Source organism: Panthera onca, chromosome C1 (assembly GCF_046562875.1).
Source record: "Panthera onca isolate mPanOnc1 chromosome C1, mPanOnc1 haplotype 2, whole genome shotgun sequence".
In the NCBI taxonomy this organism is placed as follows: domain Eukaryota; kingdom Metazoa; phylum Chordata; class Mammalia; order Carnivora; family Felidae; genus Panthera; species Panthera onca.
Genome location: NC_138346.1, coordinates 17,211,533 through 17,234,420, shown reverse-complemented (window position 1 = coordinate 17,234,420; position 22,888 = coordinate 17,211,533). Strand labels below are relative to the sequence as shown.

The 22,888-nt window shown below is 38.7% G+C and overlaps 2 long non-coding RNA genes across 3 annotated transcripts in view; one reads left to right on the top strand and one right to left on the bottom strand.

Annotated features, from left to right (window-relative positions):
* Window positions 1-5,348: 5,348 nt before the first annotated feature.
* The window catches only part of LOC132673580 (uncharacterized), a 30,307-nt gene continuing 12,767 nt past the window's right edge, over window positions 5,349-22,888 (bottom strand). The window contains exons 2-4 of the long non-coding RNA XR_009608113.3: window positions 9,896-10,007; window positions 7,102-7,219; window positions 5,349-5,489 (exon numbers count right to left, since the gene is read on the bottom strand). This is a non-coding gene — a long non-coding RNA (uncharacterized LOC132673580). The remainder of the gene's footprint in view (window positions 5,490-7,101; window positions 7,220-9,895; window positions 10,008-22,888) is intronic.
* On the top strand, window positions 5,949-9,337 carry LOC132673579 (uncharacterized). 2 transcript variants are annotated; one of them, XR_009608111.1, is made up of 3 exons: window positions 5,982-6,105; window positions 6,928-7,055; window positions 8,782-9,337. It is a non-coding gene; the product is annotated as an uncharacterized LOC132673579 (long non-coding RNA). The 2 variants fall into 2 exon arrangements; XR_009608112.1 differs by lacking the exon at window positions 6,928-7,055 and having other exon boundaries at window positions 5,949-6,105.

The window sequence follows — 22,888 nt, the reverse complement described above, 5'->3', positions numbered from 1 at the left end:
ATACCTGGCCTCAGGTGTGACAGAATGTGGAATTCAGACGTTTTCACCATGGATCAGTTCCTCGCCATCAGTTCACTGTCCCTCCTGCTGTGCTGGCTTCATCTTCAAGCTTTACACCAAGGTTGTCAATCGTTCCGGGTTCACGTCCCATACCCCTTCCACCCAGGCAGGCTTGGGCTCCGGTCTTGCCCGCGTGTTTTCATGGGCCCAGATATCACAGACATGAGAAATCGAACTTTATCAAAGACACAGGGAGCTTTTATCACTTTAATTTTTTTTAAATTTTTTTTTAACGTTTATTTATCTTTTTGAGACAGACAGAGACCGAGCATGAGCAGGGGAGGAGCAGAGAGAGAGGGAGACACAGAATCCGAAACAGGCTCCAGGCTCTGAGCTGTCAGCACAGAGCCCGACGCGGGGCTCGAACTCACGGACCGTGAGATCATGACCTGAGCCAAAGTCGGACGCTTAACCGACCAAGCCACCCAGGCGCCCCTATCACTTTAATTTTTTAATGTTTGTTTATTTTTGGAGAGAGTGACAGAGACAGAGACAGAGTATGAGCAGGGGAGGGGCAGAGAGAGAGGGAGACACAAAACACAAAGCACGCAGGCTCTGGGCTCTGAGCTGCCAGCACAAGAGCCCGATGAGGGGCCCGAACCGCAGACCCTGAGATCATGACCTGAGCCCAGGTCGGACGCTCAACCCACTGAGCCACTCTGGCGCCCCTCTCGCTGGCGGTTCTGAACTTCGCCCTTGGGCGGTGCAACCTGTAACCTAAACATCTGCTCTTGTGACTCGGTGTCCTCAGACCCCAGGGAAATGCTTGTCCCTCTCACTTCAAAATAATCCGCAGTTGCTTCCAAAGGCAGTGAGGCCTGTGGGTCGCCAGGGGGCTGCTGACACAGGAAGCGGGCAAGGCTTTGGGACACGGGGACTGTCTGAGCAGTGGGAGTACTTAGGCAAGAGAAGAGAGGAGAAAAATTCATTAACTTGTCAAATCCCCTTGGAGAGCAGGAATGCAGGGGCTTCTCCCATCACGCCGTGTCCTTTGGAGGTGGTGCTGAGTGCCTGTTTTCTCTCTCGTCCATACTCCCATCCTTGGCTTTGCAGGAACACATGAATTCAGCACAATATTTACAACAGTGGAACCCAGTGACCGAGAAATATTTTGCAATATTCAGCAATTCAATTATTCTTAAATGCGTTCATGTTCAGGTTGGGACAAACCATAAATGCAGCATGATATACATTCTTTACATTGGCAACCGGGTGGACATTGAATGACAGGGTAACGAATGGCTTCCTATTTAGGAAAATACTGAAAGATTTAACTCTTTCAAAAACTAAAAGTGAGTTTTGTTGAAACCCACTGATTTAAAAATCGTGACCAAGTTAACTACAATTCATTTATTATCCCTTAATTTTGATAGATATTTTCAATATTTTAGAGAAAAAAATCGGGATGTATAATAAAATTATTTACTTTTTAAAGTTCAGAACTTACTTTTAGTTTTTTTTTTTTTTAATTTAGTTTATTTATTTTAAGAGAGAGAGAGTGAAGGAGGGGCAGAGAGAGGGGGAGAGAAAGACAGAATCCCAAGCAGGCTCTACACTGTCAGCACAGAGCCCGATGCAGGGCTCGAACCCACGAACTGTGAGATCATGACCTGAGCCCAAACCAAAAGTCAGACACTTACCCCACTGAGCCATCCAGACACCCCTTTATGTTAATTCATATTTACCTTAATTTATATTTTTGATGAAACTATACTCAATAAAATATATGATGTACTTTAATATATTTTGATTAAGGTATATTTTGATTACAGTTACCTTGTACTCTTAACCTTTTTTATTACTGAGAATAAGTTGAAATGATATTTTATTTTTTAGATATGTAAAAACAGTAGCACAGACATATTTTTAAATTTGTCCTTATGAAAATATCTTGGTTAAGATAGGTGCCTAACACATTTTATTTAATCATCTATTACATTACAATGTTGGTTTATTTTTTAATGTTTCTTTATTTTTAAGAGAGAGAGAGAAGGAGATAGAGCATGAGCAGAGGAGGGGCAGAGAGAGAGAGCGAGGCACAGAATCTGAAGCAGGCTCCAGGCTCCGAGCTGTCAGCACAGAGCCTGATGCGGGGCTCGAACTCACAAGCTGTGAGATCACGACCTGAGCCAAAGTTGGATGCTTAACCGACTGAGCCACCCAGGTGCCTCTAGTTTATTCTTTTAAATATTTATTTATTTGGGGGGGAGAGAGAGAGAGAGAGTGCAAGCAGGGGAGGGGCAGAGCGAGGAGACACGGAATCTGAGGCAGGCTCCAGGCTCCGAGCTGTCAGCACAGAGCCTGATGCGGAGCTCGAACTCATGAGCTGTGAGATCATGACCTGAGCCAAAGTTGGATGCTTAACCGACTGAGCCACCCAGGTGCCTCTTTCTTTTAAATATTTATTTATTTGGGGGAGAGAGAGAGACAGAGTGCAAGCAGGGGAGGGGCAGAGCGAGAAGGAGACACAGAATCTGAAGCAGGCTCCAGTCTCCGAGCTGTCAGCACAGAACCTGACATGAGGCTCAAACCCACGAAGTATGGGATCATGACCTGGACTGAAGTCGGACGCTTAACCAACTGAGCCATCCAGGTGCCAAAATGTGTCTCCAATGGAATACTACGTGGCCATGAGAAAGAATGAAATACGGCCTTTTGTAGCAACATGGATGGAACTGGAGAGTGTTATGCTAAGTGACATAAGTCATACAGAGAAGGACAGACTGCATATGTTTTCACTTCTATGTGGATCCTAAGAAACTTAACAGAAGACCATGGGGGAGGGGAAGGAAAAAAAAAAGGTTAGAGAGGGAGGGAGCCAAAACATAAGAGACTTAAAAAACTGAGAACAAACTGAGGGTTGATGGGGGGTGGGAGGGAAGGGAAAGCGGGGGATGGGCATTGAGGAGGGCACCTGTTGGGATGAGCACTGGGTGTTGTATGGAAACCAGTGTGACAATAAATTTCATAATAATAATTAAAAAAAAGATAAAATGTGTCTAATGTGTGAGTGTCTAGTTGTAGTCTTAGCCCAGGCCCTGCAGGTGTTCAGGGAGGGTCCACTCACACAGTTTAAGCAACAAGTGCAATGGAAGAAGTGACCACAGGAAGGAGTGGACGAAGTTCTGTTCAAACATAAAGTCCTGAAATTGAGTTTATTTATTGATTTAATTGAACTAATCTAGTCTAATCCCTGTTAATGTATAATTATTGAAGACCTGAGAAATATTGTAGTCAGAATGAGCGAACCAATAGTTTTAAGATTTTTTGAAGTGTTATAAACTGAGGAAAATGTGGAAGTTTAGACTATGATTACCGACAACATAAATTTGGCTGAAAGGCAATGAAACGGACGTTGAACTTTCCTTATAGGCGACACGTTCAGAGATTTATTTTCAGTTTAAGAAGTTTGCTTCTTGTTATGCAAAGGTAGAAATAAATATTAAGAACAACAAAAAACTAGAAATGTTTCTCATACTTCAGTGGTATCAGTGCTCTTGTGTAGACACAGAACCCATAGTTTGATGTTTACATTACTGCACGCATAATTATATTAACTCTAAGTATAAAAATGGACAATCATTTAGAAACACAATCCAGCAAGACATCTGATCTCAAATACTATGCAATTAAGCCAGTCTCAAAGGGCTCAACATCCAGTAGAAAATAACTAATAATTATAATACCATATTACATTTTTTTAAACTTTTGCATATTTTCAAAATGCTTTAATGCCCATCATCTTACTTGATGACTAATTTGGACAATGTGTTCAACCGAACTGTCTTGTTTTCCTTTTCAGTTAAAGGATAATGTCCCAAGCAAGATGGTGGGAGTTGTCCATAATTTCCTCTACAGCTTTTACCTTTGTCATTCACAAAGGTTTCCCTTGAAACCGGTGATATATATATCGTTTTATATAACGTTATATAAACATTTTGATCTCCACGTATGTGTTACATATATCGTTATAAACGTTATATAAACGTTTTGATCTACACGTATGTGTTACACATGGATATATGGTAGGAGTTGAGGTGGTTTTAGCAAGAATGCTGTGTTATTTATCTCAACTATGTAACCAGCCATACCCTCTTCCATGAAGAGACAAACATCGGTACCTAAACTGACCAGCTTAGCCAGTAATAAGGAGAAATAATAGTTAGTTTCCCTACTAAGCAAAAGTTTCATAATTTTATATTCTAACAGGGCATCATTTCCATTTCCATTACCCTGAATTGACCAGAAATTGATCAAAAGCGAGATGAGATTTATCATTTTTATTGATGACATCAAAATGTTTGTTTTTCATCTTTGGTCATTTGTAGTGTCATTGAAGATTAACTAGATGGAAGTTAAAAAGAGCTTTGAAAAGACAACTTACTTGAGGTTGTTAGTACGGACTATCACAGACGACTTGGCATCACGTGACTAACATCAGTCTTCCAGAGTAACCGATGACCAGGTTGAGGTTATCTTTGCCTCCAAGTCTATCAAGGGACATACTCCCAATAACTGTAGGCGGTTATAACTCTTTAATGTAACTGAGTTATGTGGATATCCTCTCCTTCAGATTGAAAGTGCACTTGTTCTGATGATCACCGGATATTGTACCGAAGTGTTGAATCACTAAATTGTACACCTGAAACTAATATTACACTCCATGTTAACTGACTGGAATTTAAATTTTAAGTACATTTATAAAAGATTGCTTCTTTGTGGGCAAACAGCAGTGGGTTCATTCATTTATTTACTCATTCTCTCAAGAAATCTTTATTGGGTAACATTCCCTCCTGCTAAAGCCACCTTTCCTCAAGTAACCCGTACAGGCTAAAGCTAGGTCTATAGGGAGCCGCCCTGTTCTAGAGACATCTTACTTGCCCATATCCAAACTCTAGCCTGGAGAAGGAAGCAGACTTGGGCTGAAACTAATCACAGAAAGTGTTGTTGAAGATGAAACTTTGTTGATGGGTTTGGGTTCACACCACTGTCACAGAAGCTCTTTCCAACTCACCTTCCACCTCCCTTTTGATCATTCCAAACAGAGGATTCTGGAGATGCTTACAAGTCTCACACTGAGAAGGTACTCTAGGCCATTTTTGTCCTATGACACAGTTAGCCAACTACCAACATGATTTTTAGGTGAAAGGGAAAAAATGTAATTGGTCTTAAGCTTCAAATATATTTTACTATTTAAATTAAAATATTGTAACTGGATATTTCATAGAATAACTCAAGGAAGATGCACCCTTTAGCTAATTTATTTATTTTTTATTAATTTCTTGGTCTGTTATATTTTCCGCTGATCGTGGAAACCATTCAGCCCTCAGTTCCTTAACATAATTGCTATAAAGGTAAGTCCCAGAATGATTACCAGTTGTGTACCCATCACTCTGCTGGAGCCAGATATGGAAATTTGCCTTTGGACTCTGTAACAGAAAGTAATAAACCAAGAGTTCATTATTAAACCACAAAAGGGTTTATGAAAAGGATATGGTGATACAAGCATAAGCCTCAAATGGCATTTATAAAGTAGGTGACCTCATACCAAGATATTTCCTCTCTCAGATGGTTCTCGGTTATTGCCTACACACTACCAGCCTCCTGCACTCATGTGTCTAGAGGAGTGTGGAGTTTGGATGTGTGTGGGCACAAGGCTTGTCACAACAGAGACATGGCTGAGCAACTACCTGAGAGGTGGGGCCGCCCTCAGTAGATGGTTCTGAAGGATGGGTCCTATTGATTTGCTCATTGGTAAAAGGTTATCCTGAAGCTCTTCCAAGATACTTTTAGTGTGTGAGAAGATGACCCCCTTCCCTCAAGAAAGTTTAGAGTGAAATTCCCTGTCAATTAATTGGATTTATCTCACAATGTAAGAATGTGACTTCTGGGTCCAAGTTTAGCAGTTGTAGTCAATCTATGACATCACAAAGCCTCTGGCATTTTGCCTTGCTCACAATAGCTGTTGAACTGATCGCTGTTCTCATGACTGTTCTTAGGGGAAGAAACAGACTGGGACGTCATCACTGGTTTCAGGGGAATCGGGTGGGTATAATTCATAAAACGTGGATGGAGTGGGGAAAAGGGACTATTTCTTTTGGCTTAACTACATTCCAATTTGTAGGATAGATCTAGGTTTATTTTTGAAGTCTCAGTCCTTTCTCAGGTGGTCCCTTTGCCTATTACAGCTACATTCATCCCATAACACACATCCACTTATTCCTCCCTCACACACACACACACACACACACACACACACACACACACACACCACTACCAGCACCACCACCACCACCATCACAAATACTTACTGGCTAAACTCTATCAGCTCAAGTCAAATTTATCACTCTTAACTCTTCTTGGAACCAGAGGATGTCCCTAGACTCTTTCAGTCTCCTGGGATAGTCTTAAGAGCATCACATTCCGGGGAGCTTGGGTGGCTCAGCCCATTAAGCATCTGACTCTTGATCTCAGCTCAGGTCATGATCTCACGGTTTGTGAGTTTGAGCCCCACGTCAGGCTCTGCTTGAGATTCTGTCTCTCTGTCCCGCCTCTGTGCTCTCTCTGTCTCTGTCTCTGTCTCTGTCTCTCTCTTTCTCAAGATAAATAAATAAACTTAAAAAAAAAAGGAGCATCTCATTCCCAAAGTATCCCCAGGGTTGCATAACCTCACCCTTGCATACTCTGTCAGGTAATCCCACTGTCCCCAAGCATGCCAGAATTGCATGGAGCAAGTTTAGATCAACACCCTAGATTTTCAAACAGATTTACACAACTTGTAGAAAACAAAAGGCCCTTTCTTTAATATCTGTAGACACATAACTAGGGAATTGTTTTTTCAAGAATGTGAACCTCTGACCTATTTAGGCAGAAGATAAGTAAACAGAAGATGAAAGAAAAGTCTTCGGCTTCTCCTCCAGGCCATAGAGATGTCCCCAGAGTGAGAAGTCCGTTTAAGGGTCTGAGATCTGTGTGTGCTGCCTATGGAAGAAGAGGTGGGGGAAGGGAGAAGGGGGAAGTTGGGAGGGGGGTGTTCCTCACCTTGTACCAGGTGTTGGAGTCTTGGCATTGGTTTTGACTTTGCTCTGATGTTTTGGGTTCACTTACGGGCCCGATTCATCCCAGCCTCCATCAGCTGCAGATCAATTTCTAAATTGTTCTGGGAAAGCCACATAATGAAAACTTGCCAGTGAAGAAAAATGAGTAGCGTCAGTTGTAGCCTGACTCATGACCAGTTACTGGTGGGGGCTTAATGTTCACCGGGTCTCCCTTAGTGGAATATTATATACACCACCTTCCTAATGTGCATGGTGGTGTGAATTAGCTTTTTGAAGCTGCAGGAGAGCCGATCATTTAGGGACTCAGGGCCATAACCACAGCAAAGAAAAGGATTAGGGTCAAAAACAGAATAGTTCAAAAATAACATTGGAAGCATTGCTACCTAGTTGGAAGCTTTTGCCAAAGAAAGAGCAGCCAGTATGCTCTTAACACCTCCTTAGAGAACGTTAAATTCAGAAGTACGGTTTGGATTTGTCAATATGATACAGAAAACCCAACATTCTATGGCTATAATCAAATCACTTTAAAACCTCGATCTGAAGCACAATGACACTTTCATCAAATAATTTCGTTCTGAGCAAAGGATATGAACACTTTAAGAGCAGATATTTGGAAAATCTGGGTTTGAGGTCACTGATAAGTTCTGCTGGTAGATAGGTACATTTTTTAAAGGTGAAATTCCATTGTATGCAAATGAAGGTGTTTCTAACCCCACCTAAACAGGTAACTAGAAAATGGTGAAGGATGCTACGTAAATCATACAGGAATGTGTTTCATATACCTGCTCTCATTATTAGTAAAACATATTGTGAACATCAAATCAGTTGTTTGCCTGTTTCCGTGATAGCGGAGGCAGGAGGCAGTGTTGGAAGACTTAACTACCTTCCTGTTTGAAGAAAGGCCACAAAGTTAGGGTCCTCTACTAAAGGAAAAGGAATGCTGAAAGTCTGTGCATTGGATTGTAATCGGACTGGAAAAAATATAAGACTCTCTAGGTAATGACCTCTGGTTCCCTGATTTTTTTGGACCCGGTTATACCTACTGGTTACATCATACTAAAATGCATTGAAATTCTGTGTTTAGGAGTTAACCCAGGCTATGCATATCAATAGCCTTCTAACTGGCTTTGCAATATTTCCTCTCACTCCAGTGGTTTTTCCACATGGAAATAAATCAGATCAAAACTGGTTCCTGCTCAACACCATCCGACCTCCTTATCTTGGCCTTGTAGTACCTGATCTGGCCCTTTCCCACTTCTCTGAGGTTACCTTCCAGCCCCCTCCTCCTCAGTCCCTGGTCAGCCGTCTTGGCCCTTGAGATGTCCCTAACAGATGTCACAATATTTTGCACTTGCTTTTCCCAGAGCCTGGAATGTGCTTCCTCAAACATTTCTGCATGGCTTTCTTACTGCATCTAAATCTTGGCCTGGTTGTTATTTTCTCACAGATGCTTTACTTGACTTCCTTATAGGAAGAGCCACCCTTCCACTTTACCTCACTTTCTAATACTTTACCTTTTTTTTTTAACTTTCTTTATAGTATTTATCACTACTGCATATTAACTAATAAATAATATTATCTCCACCTCCATTAGAATGTCAACTTGTGGAAGGGAGTTATCCTCTCTTTTTTAAAACTTCATTTCTATATTCTTACCACCTAGAATGGTAATGGATCAATAAACATTTGTTGAAATGGAGAAGGTCGGTGAAGAGTGGAGGAAGGAGAATTCCGAAAGAGATAGGTATAAGCAAGTCTTTGCTGAGGGTCACATTGAGCTGCGAGCTGCTTCAGGGGTGTCCTTAGGAGTCAACGTGATGGCGAAAGATGTCAAGACCAAAATCAAGAACTACAAGACTTCCCCTTTTGACAGCTACTTCCCCAACAAGCACCAGACAAAGAACTGCTAGCAGAACTAGCAGTTTCTAGCAGTGGACTTTCACCGCTGTGAGAAGTCAATGATTGCTAAAGGGGTGGACGTTTCCATGCGTGAATGGTACCAGCGTGCATACAAATCTCTCTGCCCCATATCCTGGGTGTCAGCCTGGTAGACAGGTGGTATGTTTCCTGGGAAGATCTGAACTGGCTTCACCCACCTCTCCTCTGTCCTGCATCCTCCTCCAAAGGTGGTGAGGGGGGACCTGGGTGCATGGTGGTCCCCACCCTGGATCCCTGAATCATGGCTTACCTAATAATAAATACTCATTGAAAAAGCGTAAGACTGTGTATATGTAAAAACCTGGATGATCAGGCAAAGAGCTGGGGTGAAATTAGTACTGTGACGAGCAAGAGGGGCATCAGGGTGATTGTCTGTTTTGTTTTGTTTTATGTTATTAAACTGACCACCTTCTCTATACTAGATAGTAGAGTGAATGATTACATAAAATAGCTTCAAGCCACTGTATGTGCTAAAATTTATCTGTATATCCCTCCTTCATTATCTAGACAGTTTCAAAAAAATTTCCTTATGTAATTTCTGAACCACATAAAAATGTAATAAAAACCCCTGTGTATCCCCACAAAAAAGAAAGAAATAGGTGTAAGCAGAAATATTCATAAGTATAATGCCTATAATTTAGTAGCTCCCAAATTCACAAAATCATAAAAATCATTTCAGTTGTTTAACACACACACACACACACACACACACACACATTCTTAAGAGTCATCTCAGATTTAGGAACTTAGGAACTCCAGAGGAAGGCCCCCTGTCTTAGTTTGCTTAGGCTATCATAACAAGACACCACAGTTTGGACAACAGAAACTTATTTTCTCACAGTTCCAGAGGCTGGAAGTCCCAAATCAAGGTGCCTGCTGATTCTGTTTTTAGTGTTCTGGCTTCTAGAAGACTATCTTCTTGCTGTATCCCATGTGGCCTCTTCCTAGTGCCTGTACAGAAAGAGAGATCTTTGGTGTCTCCTTCTTTTCCTATAAGGACACCGGTTCTATCAAATTAGAGCCTCACTGTTATTTCATTTAACCTTACTTTCCTCCCTAAAGGTCCATCTCCAAATACAATCACATTGTGGGTTAGAACTTCAACATATTAACTTTGAGGAAACACAATTCAGTCCATAACACCCTCAGAAACTATATTAATAACAACATCTAAAGTGCCTAAGTAATTCTTACAGCCGGGAAAGTCAAGGAAGCAGTACTTAACAGTGAAGATAACTCCTCCTGGCTATATGGAGACAGAGGCCCTGTGGTCCTTGGTTGAATCATGTTGATAATACGAGGGGAAAATTCATTAGGAAAATATTTTGATAATAAGCTAAGGTTTTGAGTATGTTGAAGAAGAACTACAAAGATATGGAGGAAAATAACAAATCCTAATGAAGCGTTCTGTCGTTGTTGTCGTTTGTGTGTTTAATTTATAAGTTTTTTTGTAGAGTCAAAACTGTCCCTCCGTCTCACTGAGAGCTTGTAGTAAAGTCCAGGCATTAAGGAGGTTGGTCAAGTCCTTGGCAGCTTAAAACTCGAATAACACGTTCAATTTGAAGCATACCCACTTTGAACTTCTGGATTTGCAGGGGGAAGAGGTTGTGTTTGCCCTTCCCTTGCTTTTCCTTCACTCAGTTATTTATTTATTTATGTTTTAGCTCCTCGGGGTTAGTAAGGGAGTAGAGAAGATTAAAAGGAACACAACTATTTTTATTAAGTGGATGTCGTTGGTCGTGGCTATCAATGCCTTTCTACGTGACCATAGCTTACGTTCCACCTGCCTTGGGGGGACGTAAGTGAATAATGTTTTAAGAGGCACCTTGGGCGGGATCTCTCTACTTCACAATTATCTACTGGAGACATATTCTGTTTTGATCTCCTTTGGAATTTCCTTAGCTTCCTCCCCCTCTATGGAACTACTCTAAGCCTCTTGTTATGAGGGTCTCTTGGCCTGTCTTTCACAGTATCTCAACGATTGATGGAAAATGCAGGCAACACATAGGTCAGATGATGGTAGTTCAGGACGTTTTTCCCCTAGGAATTTTCTGTCTGTGTCTTCTCTCTCTTTCTCTCCTTGCCTTTCCCACCTGCTTCCCACAGCAAGTGTGCCGTCCAAGCTGAAGTCCAACCAGGAAATGAGATGCCAGCCTCCCTCGATTGCATCAGTAATTTCTCATCCTCCTGAGTGCTGCCTCCCCAGTCAGGGGGGATGTTCTCTGTTCATAAAACAGTCTCAGAATTCCCTCTCTCTCCTGAGTCCTTTAATTACGTGGTTCTAGGAAAGGAAGAAGGACGTAGTAGGGATGACCGGCCACGTGACCAAAGGCCCAGGATAGACCTATGAAGGTAGTTAAGAGTGTTGTTTTACCTTAAACCTTTAGCTACAGTTCTGAACCAATGGTAAAAGTTTCCATTCATATCCACTTTCAAAAATTGTAACAAGATTTACATTTTTGACGCACTGTTTCAAGGTTCTGCCGAAGCAGCCTTTATATCATGGATCTTGTGTCACTGAAGTAATTCTGGAAGCTTCAGATGGACCTCCTAATGACAGAGTGTATTTTTTCTTTTTTCTTTACAGAGTAAATAAATCCCTTTTGTAGACTAACATTTTTAAATTCATTATTAACTCCCTCCCGCTTTTGTAGATTATTTTCTCCTAATTATTCTCTCCCCTGTGAAATTTTAATTTCACAGACATACTGTATAACTCTTCATGGACTGAGATTTTTCCACTCCTCTCTCAAGGACGGATTTTCAGCCCCTTGAGGGCAATATTGGACCCATTGGGAATGCATGGGGAGTAATTATTGAAAGAGCAGATTTCAGAGTACTCAAGTATATTAGTGCTTTGGAAAGCTCCATTATCATAAGTTTTATCCCATGTAGTTAAACCAATTGAAATAAACTCTCCAAGTCTATTCTGCAGCATTCTTCCAGATTACACAGCAAATTCTTAGGTTGGCAGGAAAAAAAAAAAAAAAAAAAAAACCAGCAAACTGGGTCCCTAACACAGGCATATCTCCATCACCTGGACACGTTAATAGATTTTTCCCCCTCAACTTCCATTTTTAGCAATCTCAAAACCTTTCCAACAATCATAAGTCCTTACCATCCACAGATGCCTTCTTTACAGACTTTGGACTTCATTCAAATTTCACCTTTGAAGACAATGCCAGCTCTCTGTTTCTTTTGATATGTAAGTGCTACCCTTTGTCAAAGACTAGTTCTCACTCCAGGCTGGAGTCTGTTATGTCAGAGAGGGGCATAATGTGTGATTTTCTGCTTTCACCTTAACTGTAAAGGCGAACTTCAAATTTCAATTAGAAGTAATAGTCTATAAACCACCACATAAAAATGTACAATTTTCATTCTCAATACTTAGTCTTATTCTTTCTCATTAGAGAGCCATATTGAACAATGAAGCTTTGCTTGCACTCGTTAATGCAAGTGCCATGCCTGAAAAGAGTCATAAAATGGGAGCCCAAAACAAAAGGCTGGAGAAATTTATATAAAGATTTTGGTTTTTATTGTAATCCCCCTGAAGTAATGCTATACACAGTTCCTTTTAAATCTGTGCCGTGATTGTGGAAAGGAAAATTGGGAAATAATAGACTCTTCTTGTATTCACGCACTCTCTTTACCTCCCCTCACCACTATACCACCCAATCTAGTCAGCAAAGAATTCAATTGTGACAATAATTACAAAATTAGGAGTTAGAATTGGGACTTTTCTAGAGTAGTTATATTTTCTGTAAAAGACTTTCACTGGAAGAAAATACAAAAAGCTGAATAAAAGATAACAAGAGAAAATTAAGAGGGAGGGAGGAAAATGCCAGAAGTAATATTCACATTTTCATTATAGATTACATTCAGCTACAAGCAACAGAAAATTCCAATAGTTTAAGTAAAGGAAAATCCTAGAAATGCAGCATGGCGTGGCAAACATCTCAATAATATCCTCGAGGACTCAGGTTCCCTCCTTTCTCTGTTCCATCTCTTGTCCTCAAAGTTACTTCCCTCTTGGTTACAAGCTGGCTGCAGGACTTCCAGGCATCCCATCCAGATCTACGAAGGAAAGGTCAGGTTTCTTTTCTTGTATGTGTGGGGGGGTCAGAGGGCAGGTATTAAAATCAGTCAGGAAAACTTTTCCTAGAAGGCCCCTAGCCAACTTCTCTTTATTTCTCCCTGGCTAAGTTGGTATCAGATATCCACGCCTGGAACAGTGACTAGCCAAAGAAAACAGGATCATGATGAGTATGTTAGAGAAGTTCCCCTGGGGCTGCCAATGGAGCCAACTGCCTAATGAAACCAAATTTTGAGCAGAGGAGAATGGGAACCTGAATAATTTCAGGGCTCTGTCAGGGTGAAAGAGAGGCAGGGGAGGGTAGTGTGGGGAATAGGAGTTGCACTGGGAGTTACCAGGGTCTGTTCCATAGTTCTAATTATCTTCAACAGAAGTAGGTTTCATTTCTTCTCCGATAGGTTTTGAGATCCAACTTCTAGAGCTATTTTATCAGTTTTTGTTGAATATCATAAAGACCCAGCCCTAATTCACTTACTAACGAAGTTCAGTGTCGTCCACTGTCAGTATCTTGGTGGATGTTGAAGGGGTTTTTATTTATTTATTTATTTATTTATTTATTTAAAGCTTATATTTAGAGAGAGAGAAAGAGAGAATCCCAAGCAGGCTCTACCTTATCAGCACAGAGCCTGATGCTGGGCTTGAACTCAGGAACCGTGAGATCATGACCTGAGCCAAAGTCAAGAGTTGGATGCCTAATGGACTGAGCCACTCAGGCACCCCAGGAGCTTCAGTTTAGTCCTTCTAGCCAAATATACCTGTTTGCTCCAGACCTGAAACACACCTTGAGCTATATGGCAGTTTTCACTGCCGATGTTCTCCTCCAATTCCCCTCAATTTTCTTGAAATTCTCCCTTCTCTTAGCATTTGTGACCATTCTCCTCAATTCTCCTTTTTTCTTTCTTTGGTTCCACTTCACCAATCTATGATTATCTCCTGAAATCCAAGCCCTTTGATCCTGTTCCACTGTGTACGTTTCCTCATTTGTAAATATCATCTGCTTTTAGGGCCTGAATGCCTAGGTCTACACAGCATAGCTTAGAAATGTATGTTTTATATTTCCTTAGGGAAATTCTTTCAAATTCAACATGGCCAAAAGTCATCACCAAATCTTTCCCCTGACACTGACTGGCTTTCTGAATCCAATGGCATCATCATGTGGCAGAATTCAAACTCAAAATTTTGTATCACGGGGTGCTTGGGTGGCTCAGTCCATTAAGCCTCCAACTTCGGCTCAGGCCATGATCTCGTGGTTTGTCTAGTTCGAGCCCCGCATTGGGCTCTGCGAAGACAGCTCAGAGCCTGGAGCCTGCTTCCGATTCTGTGTCTCCTTCTCTCTCTGACCCTCTCCCACTTGGGCTGTGTCTTTCTTTCTCAAACATAAATAAACATTAACAATAAAAACACCTTTTTTTTATCACGATTGGCTAGTTTTAACATTACTTTTGTATTATCCAGCATGACCTGCTGATTTAATTTTTTCTATGGAGACGTCTCTTATATGGCATGTTAAATGACACAGTGCTTATATAATACTTAATATAGTGTTAGCCAGAAAGTAAGAAATAAATGCATGTTTGTTCCTATTGTTGCAGTTACAATAGTACAGAATATCACCATTGAATTTACTGCAAAAAAATCCTTCTAATTGTTGTTATCTTATTTAATTTTTCTCTAAATTCATATGTCACATTCCCTTATACCAACACTTACACCATGATTATTACCTTACTTATGATTTTTTGATTCTTTAATAACTATCTGATTTACTCTAACATCAACAAGGCTTCACATAATCTTATATCCAAGGTTATCACATTGACTTCTCAGTACAAATCTCTCCTTCCATTAAATCAATCAACTTTTTATTTCTTCTTCTTGCTCACCTTGCCTTTATAACCTACATCAGTTTTTAGTGTAAACTTAGGGTATTTAATTCAAATCCCTCATTGTGTTGATGTGAAAATCTAAGCATCGAGGACTTGTCCGGGGTCAGATGACCAATGAAGGAGAGGCAGAGCCTGGGCTCAAACTCTGTCTCCCCATTCAAAGCTTTTCCTAGTTCGTCAAAACTATTAATGCATTGCAATATTGCTGTTGGCTTACATTAAATTCATCCTTAACTAACCCTTCTGTTCATGTTTTTCATGTAAGTGAGTATCAGTTCACTCTTACTGATGTCCTTGAACTTTTGACCTAAAATAGTAAATATTAACAGAGCTTCAATAATTTTTTTAATTGTTTGTATCTCAGCGTTTTGGTCGAACGCGATCACAATTTTATCACCATTATTCGTATTTCTACAGCTCTTTGACTCAAAATGCAACGGTAGACAACACAGTTCTAGGAAATGAGTAGTAATCATTAACTACCTGCTAACCTAATGTTCACCAAAGCACAGATTGAGAGGTCCCTATTAGTTAGCCATAGATGATACAATTTTATTGCATTTTTATTTAAGCCAAACCAGTAAATCTGGTCTCACATTGGGGTGTCAGAATTTTGTTTAATGTGGCAGGTAGTCATATAAACAGTTCCAAAGGTTCTTTTACAATGATTCTATTTTGTAAACTGGGAGAGAGGGAAGGGAAGAGAAATGATAAACAACGAAAGACTTAACCTGCAAGCTAGAACATGCTTATCAATACCTCCGCATTCAGAATGATGCCTCTATAGCTTTGACCTTTTGTCTTTCCTAAAATGTGGCAAAGGCCGATAATTAGGCCCCTATTACCTGAGTCTGTATTTCTCTACCAACTTTCTCATTTACATCAAACTCTTCCCACGAGGGAATAGAAGGGGAGCATCAGTTTGACTCTCAGGGCCAGAGAACAAGGGAGAGGGCGAAATGAGTTAAGCAAACTGGCAGGAAGAGCATGAACGATCTTTGTTTTAAAAAGCTTGACGTTTTAGAACATCCGTATAAATTCGGAGCCTGTATATGACCCTCTATCAGCTCCTAATACCTCCAAACAAGAGACAGGAGATAGAAGCCTTTCCGAATGGAATCAATATCCAATAAAGTAGACGCAAGAGAGGAAAGAGCAGGAAGACGTAAATGAAATGACATCTCTATGTTTGGTTCCCCGTGGCAATGTCTACAGCACAGAACTACTTCTTAGCAGTCTTCAATAGTTGTGCATACGTGTCAGCATTGAGGACATGTTTGGGGATAAGACTGAGAGTGGCCTTAGTGGATCATCAAGGAGCAAATAGCATTATGTCGAAACTGTGATTAGCAAAATACAAATACGATTGCCCTAGAGTGCTGCCGAGTGCAAACTTGGTTTACGGAAGAAAAATTAGCTGTTCTTAAACCTAGAAGACAATACGAATTAGCCATTAGCCCACACATTCGGACTGCATTATGCTGTTCTGCTGATGCGCTCAGTAGCATGTGGACAAAGTTCCGGGTACCCTCGTGTAAGTCTTCATACATTTATCTGACTTCGTTCTCCCTTCATTTGTTTGGGAATATTTGGCCGCTAATGAAAACAAAACTGTCTCCAGCGACAGGAATTGTTTTCAAACAATCTCTGAGCTGACTCTGAATTTTTCTAACTGCCTCTTCTGTTATTCATACCTCTGACCTATTTTGTTTAAGTGCATCATTGCCCTGGGGGAATTACTCTCTCTTATTATGACATGAGACCCAATTATCCAATGAGCCAGTATCACCTAGGAGATAACATATATGTTTGCCCCTTGAGTGTTTCTTTAGGAAGAATGAGTTAGTTTTCTCTTTTGAAGAGTCCCGTAAGATTCTCTTATAAAAGCAATCATTTATAGCATAATTAATTTCTCATTCAAATTCTACCCTGATGTGTCACGTGTTCATTTAGTATAAAGAGGTTATTGATCATTTTTTTATATGATTAAGAGCATTTCAGCTTCCCCAAATATAATGATAAACTTTAGATGATAATGATGAACTACTAAAATCAGCTGTGTTTTATTTTTTATAATCCTTATAATTCCTAAATATAAAGAATCCATTAGCTTTAGATTATGTTCAACAGAAAATAATCTATTTTGGTCATGCTATCTAAGGTTGCAATATTTATTTTCCATCCTTGGGAAAATAGTACCATTCTGATCATTTAAATACAAATAAGTATCTTAGTTTTCATTCTAGGAATGGGTCTTCACATCATCTAACTCTAACAGCCAACAGGCTTGCATTTACAAGTACCACAGAACTTGTAGCAAACAAAGAAACAACTTTTAATGGCACAAAATTACCCCTCCCTCCACCACCGTGACCAGAGACCTGGACCCAACACAGAGGAAGCAAGCAAAAATGTCTCTCTCTCACTTTCTCCCTGGAAGGGCTTTAACCACATACTTTCCCAGCAACTGCCTGGGATTCTAGTTTTTAATCAGCTTGCTAGATACTAATTGCAATCTTCCTCTTTGGGACACTGATGGATCTCGGCACAATCTCAAGTTCTGGGAGCCACTGAGGACACAGAAGGAGGCTTGGACAATACAAAAGTTTGAGAGACAGTTAGCATCTCAGGCTTTACTGATCAATAGTCTTACTTTTCTACCGAAGTCCACTCGGTCAAGAATGAAAGAGTTATCTGTTTTTCTAATGTACAGAGACCAATACAGAGAGTCAAGAAAAATGAAGAAACAGAGGAATATGTTTGAAACAAAAGAACAAGATAAATACCCAGAAATTAATCTTAATCAAACAGAGATAAATATTTCATCCGATAGAGAGTCCAAAATAGCGGTCATAAAACTGCTCATGTAGGTCAGGAGAGCAATGGATAAGCGAAGTGAGAATTTCAACAAATTGAAAATATTAAAAAGTATCAAACAGAAATCATGAAGTTGAAGAATACAATAACTGAAATGTAAAATTCACTAGCAGGGCTCAAAGGCAGACTAAATTAATGGAAGTAGGGATCAGTGGACTCAGAGAGGGCAATGGAATTCATTCAATCAGAGGAATAAAAATGGGAAAAAATGAAATACAGTGAAGATAGCTTAGAGGACCTATGGGATACCATCAAATGGACCTATGACATATGAATATGAATATTGTATGTAAACATATATGGGACGTGTGTATATGCATATGTATATGTAATATGTATATGAAATGACTTATGAAATATGAATATGAATATAAAATGTGAATATGATTATGAATATTATATGTATATATGTATAGGATATTTGTGTATATATATATATGGGATACCATCAAGTGGACCTATGAAATATGAATATATATAATAGATATGTATATATAGATACATGTAGATATAAATATAGATATAGATATATTATACAGGTCCCAGAAGGAGAAAAGAGAAAGGAAAAGAAAAAGAAATCTTATCCAAAGAAATAATGACTGAAAACTTCTCTACCTTGGGGAAAGGAACAGGAATCCAGATCCAAAAGCCCTGAGAAACACTACAATTAAATTATCAAAAGTTAAAGACAAGAAGAGAATCTTAAAAGTAGTAAGAGAAAAACAACTTGTTGTATGCAAAGGAATGCCCATAAGGCTACCAGCATATTTTCAGCAGAAAATATTTAGCATGACATATTCAAAGTATTGAAAGAAAGAACTACCAAGCAAGCATACTCCATATGGCAAAAGTGTTCTTAAGAATTGAAGGAGATGAAGAGTTTTCTAGACAGACAAAAGCTGAAGTTGCTCATCACCACTAGACTGGCCTTACAAAAATGTTTTAAAAAATGCCTTCCAGCTGAAAGAAAAAAGACACTGATTAGTAATATGAAAACACATTAAAGTTTAAAACCAACAGGTAAACATAAATATATATTTAAATTCAGAATACTGTTCTAATTGGCAGTGAATCACTTATAACCCTAGTGTGAAAGTTAAAAGACAGAAAGTTTTTTTTTGTTTTGTTTTGTTTGTGTGTTTTTAATTTTTTTAATGTTTATTTTTGAGAGAGAGAGAGAGAGAGAGAGCAAGGGAGTGGCAGAAAGAGAGGAAGAGACAGAATCTGAAGCAGGCTCCAGACTCTGAGCTGTCAGCACAGAGCCCAATGTGGGGCTGGAACTCATGAACCGTGGGATCATGACCTGAGCTTAAGTCGAATGCTTAACCAACTGAGCCACTCAGGGCACCCGAAAAGACAAAAGTATTTAAAGTGACCGTAATGACAGTAATTAGCAGACATACATGTAAAAGATGTAAGTTGTGACATCAAAAGCATAGAATATGGGGGTGGGGTAGCTTTGCTATGCATTTGAAGTTTTTATTAGCTTACAATAGACTGTTATAAATATTAAATATAAATACTTTATGTAAGCCTCATTGTAACAGCAGGGTAAAAGTCTATAGTAGATACACAAAAGGTAAAATACAGTGAGATAATAAAATCAAAGAATACAAGTATAGAAAATCATCACATCACAAAGGAAAAGAGGAAGAGAATAATAAAAGAATAAAAGAATTACAAAACAACCAGAGAACAATTAACAAAATAGCAACAGTAAGTTGCCTGTCAATAATTACCTTAAATGTAAATGGACTAAATTCTCCCAAGTACATAGAGTGGCTAAATGGATCAAAAACCAAGGCCCAACTACATGTTGCTTATAAGAAACTCACCTCAGCTTTAAGGTGAAAGACTGAAAGAGAAGGGATGGAAAAAGATATTCCATGAAAATGGAAAACATATGAAAGCAGAGGTATCTATAGGCATAAAAACAAAAAAAAAAAACAAAAAAAGCAAACAAACAAACAAGATTTTAGCCAAGGACTGTGACAAGAGACAAAGAGGGTCATTATATAACAATAGAAGGATCAAACATCAACAGGATATAACAATTGTAACTATTTATGCTTTCAACATAGGAGTACCTAAGTACATAAAGCAAATATTAACAAATCTAAAGCAAGAAATAGACAGCAATACAATAATGGTAGGGATCTTCAATAATCCACTTTCAACAACAGATAGATCATCCAGACAGGAAATCAATAATGAAACATAGGACTTAAACTACACATTATACCAGATGGACTTAAAAGACAAAGAGAAAATTCTGACCAACAGCAACAAAATATACACTCTTGTCAAGTGTACGTGGAATATTGTCAGGATAAACTATATGTTAGGCCAAAACACATGACTTAATAAATATAATAAGATGGAAATCAAATGAAGAGTCTTTTCCAATCATAGCAGTATAAAAACAGAAATCAATTACAAGTAGAAAACTGGGAAAGTCACAAATACCTAGAAATTAAACAACGTGTTTCTGCACAACCAATAGGTCAAAGAAGAAAAGAGAAATAAAAAAGAAATAAAAAAAATATCTTGAGATAAATGAAAATGATGAAAACACAGCATACCAAAGCTTATGGGATGCTGAAAAATCATTCTAAAAGGACGTGTATAGCAATAAATGCCTACATTAAGAAAAAAAAAAAAACTCAAATAAGAAACCTACCTTTACATCTCAAAGTACTAGGGAAAGAACACACTAAGATCAAAGAAGGAAACAGAAGGAAGAAAACAATAAATAAGTGTCTGAGTAGAAATAAAAGAAATGTAGACTAAAAATACAATTAAAAAGATCAGTAAAATGGAAGACATTTTTTTTAATTTTTTAATGTTTATTTTATTTTTAAGAGAGAGAGTGGGGGAGGGGTGCAGAGAGAGAGAGGGAGACACAGAATCTGAAGCAGCTTCCAGGCTCTGAGCTGTCAGCACAGAGGCCGATGTGGGGCTTTAGCTCATGAGCCGTGAGATCATGACCTGAGAAGAAGTCATCGCTTAACTGACTGAGCCACTGAAGCATTCCAGAAGACTTATTTTTTAAAAAGATACACATAATTGATAAATCTTTAACTAGATTTACTAAGAAAAATAAAGGATACAAATCAAATTAGAAATGAAAGAAGAGACATTAACAACTGATACCACAGAAATACAGAGGATCATGATAGACTAGTAACTATGACCAATTTTTCACTAACAAATTTGACCACCTAGAAATGATTTCCTAGAAACATACAACCTATCAAGACTGAATTGTGAAGAAATAAAAATAATAAAAAAAAAAACCTGAATGGAAGAGTGGAATTATTAGTAAGAAGATTGAATCATTAATCAAAAACTTCCCAACAAAGAAAAGTCCAGGACCAAATAGCTTCACCAGTGAATTCTCACAGAAATTTAAAGATTTAATAACAATCCTTCTCAAAATCCTTCCCCAGAATAGAAGAGGCAGGAACACTTGCAAGCTTATTTGATGAACACACATGCAAAAGTCCTCAACGAAATACTAGCAAACCGAATTCAACAGTACATTCAAAAGATAGACGCCATGATCAAATGGAACTTTTTCCAGGGATGTAAGTCCATCCCAATATCTGCAAATCCATGTGATATAGCACATTAACAAAATGAAAGTTAAAAATCATGTGATTATTTTAATAGATGCAGATAAAGCATTTGACAAAATTTAGCATCCTTTCACAATAAAAGCTCTCAACACACTGGGTATAGAGAAAACATACCAAAACATAACAAAGGCCATATATAAAAAGCCCATGGCTAACATCATACTCAGTGGTTAAATGCTGAAAGCTTTTCCTCTAAGTTCAAGAACAGGATAAGGAAGCTCGCCCACCACTTTTATCCGGCATAGTACTGGAAGTCCCAGCTAGAGCAAGAAAAAAGAAATAAAAGACATCCACATTCAAAAGGAAGAAGTAACACTGTCTCATTTTTAGAAGATATGATGTTGTATATAGAAATATGATGTTATTATATAGAATGTTATTATATAGAATATCCTATAGGCTCCACCAAAAAGCTGCTAGAACTAATAAACGGTTTCAGTAACGTTGCAGGATATAGTGTACTAAAGTCAGTTGTGTTTCTATGTACCAACAATGAATATCAAAGAGAAATTCAGAAAGAAAGAGAATTAAGAAAAGGAAATTAAGAAAGAGTTCCCATTTATTATAGCACCAAAAAAAATAAAATACTTAGAATAAGTTTAACCAAGGAAGCAAAAGATCTCTACACTAAAAGTTGTAATGCATTGATGGAAGAAACTGGAGAGGAGAAAAATAAACAGTAAGATATTCTGTGTTCAGGGAATATTGGAATAATTCCAATAATTGGAAGAATTAATATTCATACTACTAAAAACAATCTGCAGATTCAATGCAATTTCTGTTAAAATTCCAATGGCCTTTTTCACATAAATAGAATTTGTATGGAACCACAAAAGATCCCAAATATTCAACGCAATCCTGAGAAAAATGAATAAAATTAGAGACATCACACTTTCTGATTTCAAACTATATTAGAAAGCTATCGTAATCAAAACAGTAATCAAAAACAGGTACTGACATAAAAACAGACATAGGAACAGTGGAACAGAATGGAGAACCCTGAAATAAATCCATACGTATATGGTCAATTCATCTGTGACAAAGGAGTCAAGAATGTATAATGGGGAAAGGACAATCTCTTCAATTTCATAAACAGTGTTGAGAAAACTGGACAACCACATGCAAAAGAATGAAACTGGACCCCTATCTTACTCCATAGACAAAAATAAACTCAAAGCAGACTAAAGATTTGAACAGAAGACCTGAAATCATAAAACTCTTAGAGGAAAACATAAGGAATAAGCTTCTTGACATTGGTTTTCGCAATGACTTTTTGGGTATGACAACAAAAGCACAAGTAACAAAAGCAAAAATAAACAATTGGGACTACATCAAACT